Source organism: Cricetulus griseus, chromosome X (genome assembly GCF_003668045.3).
Source record: "Cricetulus griseus strain 17A/GY chromosome X, alternate assembly CriGri-PICRH-1.0, whole genome shotgun sequence".
Lineage (NCBI taxonomy): Eukaryota > Metazoa > Chordata > Mammalia > Rodentia > Cricetidae > Cricetulus > Cricetulus griseus.
In genome coordinates, this window is record NC_048604.1 from 64,708,582 (window position 1) to 64,723,513 (window position 14,932).

Sequence of the window (14,932 nt, forward strand, 5' to 3'; positions counted from 1 at the left end):
CTGCAAATTTCAAACACTTTCTCCAAGAAAGAATCAAAGAGAATGGATGACCTGGAAATCATGGTGTAGAGTTTGTAACTATTGAAAAAAACAACAGCAAAATCACGGCAACATCTGATGCCTTTTTCCATTGAAATATCCTACAAAAAAAAAAAAAAACATGATTTTTTTTAAATCTACTTATTTTTATTTTATATGTATAATGTTTACCTGCATGTATCACCTACATGCCTGGTACCCATGGTGGTCAGTAAAGGGGGCTGGATCCCCTGGAACTGAATTTACAGATGGTTGTGAGCCATCATGTGAGTACTTAGAACCAAATCCAGGTCCTCTGCAAAAGCAGCAAGTCCTCTTAACTATTGTCATCTCTCCAATCTCCCAAAAACATAAAAAAAAGTATAAGCTATGTGACTGGTGGCCAATGGCAGAGTATAAATTATGTTAATTCCCAACTAACAAGACTAAAAATGAGGCTTAAAATAAATTTATCTGGTATATGGTTTGAATTCATAAATGAATTTAGGAACAAAACATTTTAAAAAGCCATTATTTGAAATTCTGAAGGAAATCTAGTCTGCAGCCTTAGAAATATAACAATATAGGATTTTAATACAGGTCTTTAATTTTAATTACATTGTGTGTGTGTGTGTGTGTGTGTGTGTGTATGCACACACGCACATGTATTCCATGGCATGTGTGTGACAGTCAGAGGATAGCTTGCAGGAGTCTTCTCTCCTCTGTCATAGGATCAATGTCAGATCATCAGGATATGTGGTCCTTTACCTACTAAGCCATTTCCCTGGCCTCTTAACATAGGTCTTTAATAAAAGGCAACAGATAAACCTTTTGTCTGAAGACAATATTACACTAAGACCATGGAAGAGAAAAGAACTTGGTCAGCTTTTGGTGTTTAAAGCTGTGATAGCATATCCTAGGAACTTACAACTTATCATTTCTGTGTTGACCTACTGAGATAATTTGGCAAATTACCTTCTGCTACCACTTAGCTCTGTAATTCTGAGTAATTAAATATACTGGTCTACAGGGACTCTGGCCCACAAACACAAAATAAGGAGTTGTCGTGCCAGATTGACATTAATTACTAGTTAATTAAATCAATTATCTAAAATACAGTTTAAGAAAATTTTAAGAAGTCAAAAATAATTAGCCTATATTAGCCTTCTATCAGGAATGGCATGGGCTAGGGAGTTGGCTCAACAATTAAGAGCATTTGTTGCTCTTGCAGAGGACCAGAGTTTGGTTTCCAGCACCCACATAGTGGCTTGCAACCATCTGTAACTCCAGTTCCAGAGGATCCAAGGCCCTCTTCTGGCACCATCTTTGAGAGCACTAGACATGCACAACATATATACATACACTCATACATATAAAATAATAAATAAATAAATAAATCTACAAAAAAGGAATGACATAATTATCACAAAGTCATTCTCACTAGCAGACTTAAGCAGTGGCCTGTTCAACCAGATAACAAGAAATCACTGTAAGAACGAGCCAGTATGCCAGGAGTTGGTGGTACATGCCTTTAATCCCAGCACTTGGGAGGCAGAGGCAGGTGGATCTCTGTGAGTTCAAGGCCAGCCTGGTCCCCAGAGCTGTGTGCCAGGATAGGCTCCAAAGCTACACAGAGAAACCCTGTCTCGAAAAAAAAAGAAAGAAAAGAAAAAGAAAGAGCCAGTTGACTGATGAGCTGACACATGCTAGAGTCTACCAGATGGGATTTCTTCATATGCATCTGAAAAGATGGTTGATCCATACATCAGTAGTTCATTCCAGGCATGTGCAAGAAAAAAAGGCATAGATGATCACACTCTGTCCTTTAAAACATGTATGTTATTTCTTGCTGAAAACTTCTAGTGTATGCTCCATTTACAACCTGTTTGCTTGATATACTATTAGACTATTAAATGAAAAGATTCTCAAAGTATTTAAAGATAAAAATTCAGAATGCCAGGCAGAATGGCACACACCTGTTGTAATACCAGCATGCAACAGGTAAGACAGCAGAGTAATCATAATTTCAAGGTTAATGTTGGCTGCATGGTGAGATTCTTTTTTCAAAACTGGACTACACAACACAAATGATAAACTAAAACAATGGCAGTGTCTTAGTCTTAGTGCTATGAAAAGACACCATGACCATGAAAGGATTTAACTGGGTGCTGGCTTACACTTTCAGAGGGTCAGTCCATCATCATCATGGCAGGAAGCATGGTGGCAAGCATGGGGCTGGAACAGTAGCTGATCTGCAAGCAGACAGAAACAGACACACACAGAGACAGAGACAGAGACAGAGACAGAGACAGAGACAGAGACAGAGACAGACTGGGCCTGGCAGCCACTTTTGAAACCTCAAAGCCCACCATTAGTGACACACTCCCTCCAACAAGGGCACATTTCCTAATCCTTTACAAATAATGCCAGTCCCTGATGACTGAGCATTCAAATATATGATCCTATGAGAGCCATTCTTATTCAAACCACCACAGACATCATGTTTCTTTGCTTACTGCACTGGCAAGAAATTAAAAGACTGACGTGTCTAACACTAATGTGGTCTAGGGTATAGAAAAATATTTTATCATATTGTTAGCCAAATCTAAATCACCATGGCCTTTTTGACAGGCAGTTTTGTAAAACAAGCATATGATATGTACATGACTCAATTTTACTGAAAATAATCTAATATATAAAAGTACTTCCACAGATGTATAAAAAGCAATAGGGATAATCACATTTAAGGTAGTTAAAACCTGGAAAGTAAGGGCTGGAGAGAGGGCTCAGCGGTTAAGAGTACTGACTGCTTTTCCAGAGGAACCAGGTTCAATTCCCAGAACCCACATGGCAGTTAACAACTGTCATTAACTCCAAGATCTGGCACCCTCACACAAACATATATGCAGGCAAAACCCCAATGCACATAAAAATAAATACATTGCCGGGCAGTGGTGGCACACACCTTTAAACCCAGCACTCAGGAGGCTGAGGCAGGCGTATCTCTGTGAGTTCGAGACCAGCCTGGTCTACAAGAGCTAGTTCCAGGACAGCCTCCAAAGCCACAGAGAAACCCTGTCTCAAAAATCCAAAAAAAAAAAAAAAAACCTGGAAAGTAGCTGGGCACAGTTGCCCACACTTGTAATTCCACCTATGAAGATCTCAACTTCAACCAACCCTGGACTATATAGGGAGACCCTGACTCAAAATCAAAGAACAAAATGAGAGCTAAGCCTCTTTGAACATTGATGATTACACACACACACACACACACACACACACACACACACACACACACACACACACACAGAGGGAGCGGGAGAGGGAGAGAGAGAGAGAGAGAGAGGAGAGAGAGAGAGAGAGAGAGAGAGAGAGAGAGAGAGAGAGAGAGAGAGAGAATGCACTAGCTATGTGTGGTGGCACATTAATTCAGGCACTTAGGAGACAAAGACAGGCAGAGCTCTGTGAGTTCAAGGCCATACTGATCTACACAGAGAGTTCAGGCCAGCACAGGTGACAGTGAGATCCTGTCTCAAACCAATAAGAACAAAAACCAAACAGAGTTGTTGTATTCATATATAACAGTAAAATACAATGACATATCTGTTTCACAGTAATAGAGAAGCCTATCTGTGAGTTGAAGAGTCTAGACAAAAATAAGCAATAGTACTTATTACTCTATGTGCTGGTTAGTGTTTTGTCAACTTGACACAAGCTAGGGCCACCTGGGAAGGGGAACTTCAATTGACAAACTGTCTGCACAAGACAGGCCTGTAGGCTAGTCAATAGGGTGTTTTCTTGATCGATGATTGATGTGAGAGAGCCCAACGACGAAGTATGGGCAGTGCCACAGCGGGGCAGGTGGTCCTGGGAAATAAAAGAAAGGTAGTTGAATGTGAGCACCTAACGAGCCAGTAAGCAGCATTGCCCAATCACCTCTCCTTTGGTTCCTGCCTTAAGGTCCTGTCCTGACTTCCTTAATGATAGACTGTAAGCTGTAAAAATGAAATAAACCTTTCCCTCCCTGAGAGGCTCTTGGTCAGTGTTTTTATCACAGCACCAAACAAACTAGAACAGCCTCTAAAGGGGTGATTTCCTCTTTTAACGTTATGCATTTTTTATTACTATAGCTTCATTAAAGCAAGCCTGGTTTTCTCTAGTATTCCAAAAAAGCAAAGAAAATTGTCCATTTTCTTGAGTTGGATGCATTTTATTTTCTTCTATAGCTTTAGATATTTGCAGACAGGGTTTTTCCAAGTGCAAAGGAATCAGATCACAAGTAGTTCCTTTATTAAAATATGTATGGGTGTTTTATCTCCAACTATGTCTGTGTATCACATGCATGCCTGGTGTCCTCAGAGAAAGAAGTTGGCATCTGATCCCCTGGGACTGAAATTACACATAGTTGTGTGATACCATGTAGGTGCTGGCAGTCAAACCTGGGTCCTCTGGAAGAGAGAGAAATGTTCTTAACTACTGAGCCATCTGTCCAGCCCAACATGTAGTTCCTTGGGGGTGGTTCAAGACAGAGTATGTATCCCTGGCTGTCCTGGAATCCATTAATGTAGACCAGGCTGTCCTCGAACTTACAGAGATCCAGCTGCTTCTGCCTCTTGAGTGCTGAGATTAAAGGCATGTGCCATTACACCTGGCCATATGCCAGTTCTTTTAAAGTACATGATCAAGCAAATGTTCAAAGTCAGAAAGAAAGAATGGTGGGAGAATAGCTGGACATTTATAATCCCAGTACTTGCTAGGTGATGGTGGTACAAGCCTTTAATCCCAGCACTTGGGAGACAGAGGCAGGTGGATCTCTGTGAGTTCAAGGCCAGGCTGGTCTATAAATGGAGTCCCAGAACAGCCAGGATTGTTACACAGAGAAACCCTGTCTCAACAAAAAAGAAAAGAAATAATCCCAGCACTCTGGAAGTGGATGGGGGGAATCAGGATCTTAAAAACAGTCCTCTAGCCAGGTGGTGGTGACGAACGCCTATAATCCTAGCACTTGGGAGGCAGAGACAGGTGGATCTCTGTGTGTTCAACTGGCTGTGAGGTCAGTCTAGTTTACAGAGGGATTCCAGGAGAGTCAGGGTGTCCACACAGAGAAGTCCTATCTTAAAAAAAAAAAAAAACAAAACAAACCCGAAAGTCCTCTAAACAGCAAGCTCAAGGTCAGCTACCAACTGACCTACACCTCCCACCCCTATTTAAGGTTCTTTAACCTTAAATGTGTAATGGAACAAAAGAAAAACTGAAACCTAATTTCAAGAAAAATCAAAGAAGGGCTGGGAAGGTGGTTCATTCAGTAAAGTGCTTGCCACACAAACATGAGTGTCTGAGTCTGATGCCCAGCACCTACATAAAAAGCCATACCCAATAGCAGCATGTACCTGTAATCCAGTACTAGGGAGACAGAAACAAAGGATCTACGGGACTCTCTGGCAAGTTAGCCCACTTTGGTGAGCTCCAGAAAGATCCTGTGGAAAAGAAAATAAGATGGAAAACAACTGAAGATAATCCCCTACATCAACTCCGGTGTCTATGTGCACATATGTATATATGCACACACATAAAAGGAAAAAGAGTTAGAGAGGACTGATTAGGGCTGGAGATGGCTCAGCAATTTAAAAGGGTACATGCTTCATTTTTAGAAGACCAGAGTTCAGTTCACAACACCTATATCAGGAGGCTCATAATCCCTGTAACTCTACCTTCAGAGGATCTGATGTCCTCTCTTACCTCTATGGGTACCTGTACTAACATGCATACCCACACAGAGCCAAATATATATAATTAAAAATCAAATAAATCGTTTAAAGAGAGAGAGAGGGGGGACTAATAAAAGGAATTCTATTAGTGCCGAGCACTAAAACAGTGAGCAGAATGTGACTTGATAATCTCTAAATGTATAACATTTTTGGAGGCAGGGTCTCATGTAGCCTAGGATGACTACAAACGACCTACATATCTGAGAACTCCCTGCTCTTCCTTTCTCTACCTTCATAGTGTTGCTATTACAAAGTCCTCCACCATCTCCAGTTTCTGTGTTACCAGAGAGTTGCCAGGGCCTAGTACATCCTAGGCAAGCACACTACCAACTGACCTTCATCCCCCACTCCTTTGTAAGGTTCTTTAACCTTAAACTTGTAACAGAACAGAAGAAAAACTGAAACGTAGTACTGTATCAGGCCTATTATGGGCAAGGCAAAATATGTTTTTAATTTAATTATTTTAAGTTTTGTCAATCTGTTATATGAAAAATGTTTACCTATTGATCTTTACCTCTGGTAACGAACTTTCTGACAATTTGAATTTCTGCTCATGGATTGCCTGTTTATTATCATTATGCACTTTTTGTTGTTGTGTTAGAACTTGCTATATGCCCAGGCTAGCCTGGAATTCACAGAGACCTCACTTTGGAGTTTTTATACATACTTTGCTGCTGTTGATCCTCCTCCCTTACACCCCTCCCCCATCCCCCTGCTCACACTTCCACTGAAAGGAGTGTCCACTCCACATTCATGTTACATGGAGGCTATTATCTCCTCCCCATTGTTTAAGACCTTTCCCCCTTCTCGTGGTCCTTTTCTAGTTCCATGACCCATACGCACATACACCCCATGTGTATTACACCACATAAATATTTAAAATTAGAAACTGTGTATGAGGGAGTACGTGGTGTTTGTCTTTCAAAGTCTACACAACCCCACTGAATAATTCCCAGATTCATCCATTTTGCTGCAAATTTCATAATTTCAATTTTTCTAACTGAACAGACTTCCACTGTGCATATGTACCATATTCATCAGTGGAGGGTTCTCAGAAATTAAACATAGAACTACCACATGACCCCGTTACACCACTTTTGGGCAAATATCCAAAGACTGACTCTAAATCCTGCCACAGAGATACCTGCTCATCCACATTTACTGCTACACTGTTCTCATGAGTGTTTACCTAATAGGGACATGGAAAATGCCTTTGTCACATATATTGTTTATGCTTTGAAACAGTTTGCTGCTTACCTTTTTCTTTCTTTCTGGGTTCTTTTCCTTTGTGCAGCTTTTAACTTATATCATGACTGCTGTTTTGTTAGAAAGGCTTTTCCAACCCAAGCCTATACTAATAAATTTGCTTATAATTTCTTTTAGTACCTTTTGTACTTTACATTTAAGTACTAAACTCATCTAGAATTTGTTTCAGTTTAGGTACATAACATAGGTAACTTTTCCCATTTCTCATCATTAATTGGTTATCCCAAAGCCATTTGCTAAGTGAGATAGTTTTTTTCTCCCTATCTGAAATGTTTTCACAATTACTTATATGCTAAATTCTTATTTCTAGTGAGGTCTTTTTTGTTGTGCCTTTGCAGTTGGACAGATGGTGGTTAAGAGCATATATTGACCTTACAGTGGACCAGAGTTTAATCCCCAAAATTTACCATTAACTTATGCAAAAGATCAACTCAAAGCGTAACTGTGGTAAGCATATCTGATATAACCAACAACTTACAGTGAAGTAAAAAGTTTATATTATAATGTATGATAAATACATGTGATTCTCTATTTTTAGCTGAATAAGACATTTCTGTACCTAGTGATGGTAAATAACATCTTATTTACTTTCTTTACTTGAACTGTCCTTCATATAGTATTGATAGTATAGTGAAGATTACGTTATAGTCTTTCTTTGAGAACTATCAAAACAAACCATGTATTAACACCAACCATGTGTCCATTGATTTAGTGTGAGTGGGCAAGAGAAAAAAGGGTGGAAGACTGGGAAAGGGATAGGGAACAGGGAGAAAAGGAGGAAAACCAGGAAGAGGAGGAAGGGGGACCACCAAACGTTCTCCATGTTACTCCTTTACTTTATAACCAATACCCTGAAACCGCAGCATCCAGTGTTTTCCTCCTTAGTTTTGCTTTCCTGAGATTGTCATATAAATGGAATTTTGCACAATGTAGCCTTTTGAAGCTGGCTTCTTTCATTCAGCAAACTGCAGTGTTAGAGACTCAGTGACATAATTGTATAATCAACAGGTGGTTCCTTCTATATCAAAGAGTAGTACACCATGACACGGAGTACAACCATTTGCTTATCTACTTCACCAGCTGAAAGAAGTGGCTTGTTTCCAATTTTGGTGACTATTGCTAAATAATGGTGCTATCTACATTTGTGCACTGAGTGGTTTTATTGCTAAGTTTCTAAAGCAAGGGCTCAAAACCATGAATAGGTGTGTTTTACTGTGAACTACAGCCCTAGCAAGCAAGTATAGCTTTTTGGTGAAGATAAGCTTTCATTTCTCTCGGCAGATACCTAGAAGTAGATCTGGTGAGTCATATGGTAAATACAGGTAATTGCATAAGAAACTGCTGAAAGGTGTTCTGTTCAGTGGAAGTATTGCTTTTGCTCTCCCACCCACCAGCATGAATGAATGTTCTAGTTATTCTTCATAGCTGCCAGTTTTGTTTTGCATTTTACACAATCTAATAACATAACTTGTGTTTTCTAGGACATGCTTAGGGTCATAACTAAATTGGCCAGAAAATACAGAAATTTGCCAGTTGCCTCCTGCCATATATATAATCTCTCCCATTATCAACTGCCATTATAGCTTTATTTTCTTTTATCAAACTAAGTTGCATATGGTTTTTAAGACACAGGGTTTCTCTGTGTAATAGTCCTGGCTGTCCTGAATCTCACTCTGAAAACCAGGCTGGCCTCCAACTCACAGAGATCCGCCTGCCTCTGCCTCCCAGTGCTGGGATTAATAGTGTGAGCCACCACCACCTGGCAACTTATTTATTTTTATTTTGTGTTTGATGTTTTGTCTGCACATATGCCTATGTATCACTTGCATGCAGTGTCCAAAGATGCCCCAGAAGAGAGGTAGATCCTCTAGAATTGGAGTTACATATGGTTGTAAGCCAACATGTGGATGCTGTCAATCAAACCTGGGTCCTATAGAAGAGTATGCAGTGCTCTTAACTGCTCAGCCATGTCTCCAGCCCCCTTGAGAGCTTTTATTAGCAAGTTTTAAGTGATTTGTTATCACAAGCAAGCAGGGGTGCTAATATAGCCATCTCAAATTTACTGAATTGCTAAGAACAAAATAAATTCTGCAATACCTCAAATGCATACATGCTAAGCAGAAATCAAGGCAAATATGCCTATAAAGAGAGATTTTTCAGCTGGGCAGTGGTGGCGCATGACTTTAATCCCAGCACTCGGGAGGCAGGAGGATCTCTGTGAGTTCGAGACCAGCCTGGTCTACAGAGTGAGTTCCAGGACAGGCTCCAAAGCTACACAGAGAAACCCTGGAGAGAGAGAGAGAGAGAGAGAGAGAGAGAGAGAGAGAGAGAGAGAGAGAGAGAGAGAGAGAGAGAGAGAGAGAGAGAGAAATTTTCTTCAGTTGTGATTACATGGGTAATGTGCACATGATCCTAAAAACAACTCCTCACTTCCTGTAAGTAAACACTAATGAACACATTGGGTCACTTAAAAACACATGAAAGTAGAAAGGGAAGTAATTGAGAAGGGAAAAGGGACCTGCAACTTTGGGAGGGGGACAAGAAAGAATAATGGGGGGAGATCAAATGCATTATACTACAGGTATGAAACTGTCATAATGAAACCCTTATGTAAAATAAATGTATGCTAATAAACATAAAAGACAAAAAGAATATGCAGAACATCTATACATTGGGAGGTTAAGCTTTATTTAAAAAAAAAAAAAAAGAGCTTGCCAGTTTCCATGCCATTCATGAGGTAGGAGGACTTGCCAAATGAAATAAGCTAAACATAGAAAAAAATCCCAAAATCTTGCTTATACGTGGAATCAACAAAACTGAATGTACAGAGATAGACAGAGAAACAGTAGTTTGTAGGAGTGGGTGATAGGGAGGAGGAAGTCAGAGGATGCACAGTAACAAAGACACAGGAAAGACATAGCATGAACAAGTCTAGAGTCACTGGAAAGCAGGAGGACTCTAGTAACACATCTCTCTTGAATGTGCATTTGTTTCGCTATGGTAACCTTTTAGCAATTCACATGTGTACTCCACAGAAAATCCTATTAAAAAAAAAAAAGAAATCAAGGGCTGGAGAGATGGCTCAGAGGTTAAGAGCACTGGCTGCTCTTCCAAAGGTCCCGAATTCAATTCTCAGCAACCACATGGTGGCTCACAACCACCTGTAATGAGATCTGGTGCCGTCTTCTGACCTGCAGGCATACATACATACAGGCAGAGCACTGTATACATAATAAATTAATTAATAAAAAAGAAATCAAATGTCAGGTACACCTTTAATCTCAGCACTTGGTAGGCAGAGGCAGGAGGATCTCTGAGTTCGAGCCTAGCCTGGTCTACAGAGTGAGTTCCAGGATAGCTAGAGTAACCCAGGGTGGGGGGCATCAAGTCAAATTGTCACTAACAATAATGTTTAATATTTTGGGTATTTCAAGTGCATATTGAGGGTGGAAATGCCTAGCATGTCCATGGTGTTCAACCTCTAACACTTAAAAAGAAATAAAGTATGAATTCATCATGATTTACAGGGAGAATGTTCTGTTCAGAATCTACTCCTGAATTCTGTGTGGTTTGGTAGTTTAAAAGTGGGAGGGCTTTAAACCCGGGCAAATGACTGAGGTTTCTATTTCCCACATCAAAGTGGACCTGGCTGCCAGTTTCTCCCTATACCCCTCAGCCCGGACAGGGAACAGGGCCCTCCTGATTGGCATACCCCACCCCTATCCCAAACTCTCTAGCTCAGGGGGCTGGGTTGCTCTTCCCCATATAATCCAGACATGTTGGTTACCTATTCTCTTTATATTTTGGACCTCCTGGCTGCTGCACCTGGTTCCCCTCCCTTCTCCCTGCCATTGTTGCCCTCCCCCCATCTCCTCAGGGTCATAACCACTTGGACTCTCCCAGATGTCCCTGTCCCTGCCTCTACCTACACTCTCCCTTTTATCTACAATAAACCTCCTACAACATACCTAGGTGCAGTCATGTTCTTTCCTTTTCCTTTTTATTTTTTTCATTCAGAAAATACAAGCATGAACTTTATCATCTCACAAAACTAATTCTAATTAAATCAGCTGGAATCCTTAGAAAAGTGGCCTGAGTGGAGTAAAAGATGTACCTGGCTGAGTGGTGGTGGCTCATGCCTTTGATCCCAGCACTCAAGGGAGGCAGAGGCAGGCAGACCTCTGTGAGTTAAAGGCCAGCCTGGTCTACAGGAGTGAGTTTCAGGACAGCCTCCAAAGCCACAGAGAAACTCTGTCTCAAAAAAGCAAACAAACAAAAACAAAAAAAAAGAACAAGTAAATAAAAAAGTAGCTGGTTTTTTGTCTTAACAGTTTCACACACCAAAATCCATTTCTCTCTTAATATATTTTGTATATATTTTTAAAAATTGAGCAAAGTGCTGGTGGCGCACACCTTTGATCCCAGCACTAAAGGGAGGCAGAGGCAGGTGGATCTCTGTGAGTTCGAGGCCAGCCTGGTCTACTGAGCAAGTTCCAGGACAGCCTCCAAAGCTACACAGAGAATCACTGTCTCAAAAAAAAAAAAACTGAATTTATTTTTTCTTTACATGAGAATCAAATCCCCGAGAGCTGGGGTTACAGATGGCTGCAAGTTACTGTGCAGGTATTAGGAATCAAACTCAGGTCCTTCGAAGGAGCATCCAGTACTCTGAACCACTGAGCTGTCTTCTCCAGCCCCTTAACACAGCTCTTAACAAGCTCAAGATGATCATTATTTTTTCCCTTGGCAAGCTGAGTTTTCACCTGTCCTATTAAAGGATATGGTTATAGCTTCCCTAAGCACAAACATATTTGCTACTCTTGAACTTTGGGACTATTTTTATGTAACATAGGATTGTTTGATGGCTCCTGGGTAAAGCACTTACTACACAAGCCTGAAAACCAGAGTTCAATGCCCCAAGCCACACAGAGATGGAAGGACAGAATGGAAAGTGAGATCCTGTCTTTAAAGATTAAAAATTCAAACAATGGTTATAATGGTACATTTCACTTACATACACACACATTTGCCACAATTTTTTTTCTTAAAATACTATTGCTCAGAAAGGAAAAACAGATCAGGGACTAAATGAAGATAGGGAAAAGTAGATAAATCTGAGAAATTTTAAGAACTACACAACAGACCTGGTGATTGACTGAAATGTGGGCATAAGTATTTCAAAAAGTTATATCAATTTTCTTGCTCTATTTAAGTGTATACACCCCCCACACACACACACACACACACACACACACACACACACACACACACACACACACACGTAATAAAAATGGGGGCTTTGCTAGGTGGTGGTGGAGTATGCCTTTAATCCCAGGACTCAGTAAACAGAGTAGGAGGCAGGAGGATCTCTGTGTCCTAGACCAGCCTGATCTACAAACCAAGTTCCAAGAAAGCCAGGGCTACACACAGAAACCCCATCTAGAAAAACAAAAAAATCAAAACATAACAAAAATACAAAGTCCTAGCTTAGAACCATACACAACTGGCAACACACACACACACACACACACACACACACACACACACACACACACACACACACCACACACACACCAAAAAAATAACAATGAAATGTTTCCAAATGAGGTTCTTCTATACTTACAGATAGGTGCCTAGTCTATTTGTCATCAGAGAGGCTGCCTCTGGCAGCTAATTGGTGTGGGTGAAGAGACCCACAGCAAAACATTAGGCAGAGAGAGAAACCAGGTTGGAGATCTCCATCCAGTCCCTCCCCTTGGAACTCAGGGAACCTCAAGGAGGAGGGGAAGGAGGAATTGTGGGAGCCAGAGGGTTTGAGGACATGGGGAGAGCAGGGTCCACAGAATCAACAAAGCAGAGTTCATAGGGTTCATAGAGACTGAATCGTGGATTACAAGCATGCATGGTTCTGCACTAGGCCCTCTGCGTACATGCTGTGGTTTTTATAGTTTGGTGTTCTTGTAAAACTTCTAACAGTGGGGATGGGGTGTCTCTGTGTCTTTTGCCTGCATTTGGGACCCCTTGCCTCCTACTGGGTTGCCTCCTGCAGCCTTGATATGAGGGTTCCTGCCTGGTCTTACCATATCTTGTTATGCCTGTGTTTGGTTGCTATCACTGGGAGAGCTGTCATTTTCTGAAGGGAAATGGAGGAGGAGGTAGATCTTGGAGAGGGATGGAGGTAAGGGAAGCTTTGGGTAGGGGCGTATTGTATGAGAGAAGAATAAATATTTTTGAAAACCCTATAACTTTCTCGATAGATGGAGTGCATTATTAATTTTAACTTACAGATAAGACAACAAAGGCTAGGAAATACCAACTAATTTGCCCAAGATCACTGTATGTTAGTAGCAGATCTGAAAAACTCCAGACTCAGCTGAAACTCAGTGTCCCTTCCACTACTACACAACATATTCAAAGTGTATATTAGTTCACCCTTGCACCACACACTATGATCTACCTACAAAGTGTTTCACATATGATTATTTTACTTGATATTCATAACCTATATGTTAGAGCAGGTACTATCATTTTACTAATGAGTACACACTAAATAGAGCAAGAAAACTGGCATAATTTCTTGAAATACAGAAACATCTAAAGTTTGTTTGTTGGGTTAAAAAGGAGTCTTAACTACAAAGCCAGTTCCAGGTCAGCCAGGCCTGTTACACAGAGAAACCTTTTCTCAAAAAAATAAGAACCTTAAGATGGGAAATGACAAGATTCAAATTGTGAACTTGGTGAGACTCATGTCTGTACACAGTAGGTAAACCGACTGAAGGGAGAAGAGTGGCTCGGGCAGCTTTCAGGTCCAACATTGCATAATTCCATGTCCTGTGGGTTCATGCAGCACAACAGCCTGAGATGAAATAAAGTAGGGTGTCTCAAACTTGCAGATCAGGATCTACTGGCACATCCAGAAAACTCATCTCCTGACACTCCAAACTGGTTCCAAGACATCTTCTCCTCTCTGATGTATCTATCCCCTTCCTGTTATATGGCCTAGATGGGATGGATTCTCAGTGAGATAAAATAATGAAGCAAACAACTCCCTCTCAGGATTACACTAGCAGAGCCTGCCCTGACCTCAAGATGCCAAAATGAAAAGCAGCTAGGCTGGGCTAGCAAGATGGTCCACGAATAAAGGCACTTCTCATCAAGCCTGATGACTTGATTTTGATCCCAGGGGCCCACAAGGTTGAACTGATTCTTTGAAGGCATTCTCTGACCTTCACATGCACAACATGGCATATGCACACATACAAATATTTTTTAAATTTTTTAAACAAGTTGAGCGTTTTTCCATGGTAATCCCTCTTCCTTTCAGGAGAGTTTCCTCATGTTTTCTTAATAAACCTATGTTTAATCTGCTTTAAAAAAAAACAAAGAAGTAGCTCCTCCTTATATTAAACGTGGCTCACAACTATAATCCCAGTACTCAGGAGCCTGAGGCAGGAGGATTGTTGTGAGTTCTTGGCTAGTCTGGTCTACATAGTGAGTGTGAGACAAGCCTAGGCTACAGAGAGAGGCCTTGTGTCAAAAAACAAAAACAAAACCAGCCCCCAAACTACCTTTTCCCATGTGTTGCTGATCAATTGTCTATAAACCCAGTACTTGGAAGGCGGACTTATAAGAATTACCAAAAGTTCAAGACCAGTTTGGACTACACATCAAGTCAGAGCTACATAGGAAGACCCTGTATCAAAAGATAAAATCAAAGAATTAAAATGTTAAAGATCATCATAACAAAAATTGGACTTCAACAAAGTGATCTTATGTGATCATTTCTACCTGTTTACTGAAGGGGAAAAAGAACTAAAAAGTTCGAGGGCAGAAGAATCAAACCTCTCTAGAACATGATAACACATCAAATCCAAAGGTAA

The 14,932-nt window shown here is 40.7% G+C and overlaps 1 protein-coding gene across 3 annotated transcripts in view; it reads right to left on the bottom strand.

Annotated features, from left to right (window-relative positions):
• The window catches only part of Atp7a (ATPase copper transporting alpha), a 118,238-nt gene that overhangs the window by 87,628 nt on the left and 15,678 nt on the right, over positions 1-14,932 (bottom strand). The window contains exon 2 of one of the 3 annotated variants that reach the window (XM_027432878.2): positions 5,409-5,495. The exons of 1 other annotated variant lie outside the window; for it this stretch is intronic. The gene's annotated coding sequence lies outside the window, so the exon portion shown is untranslated. Of the gene's footprint in view, positions 1-3,743; positions 3,886-5,408; positions 5,496-14,932 lie in introns of all 3 variants that reach the window. One more of the 3 variants, XM_027432879.2, reaches the window with a different exon arrangement.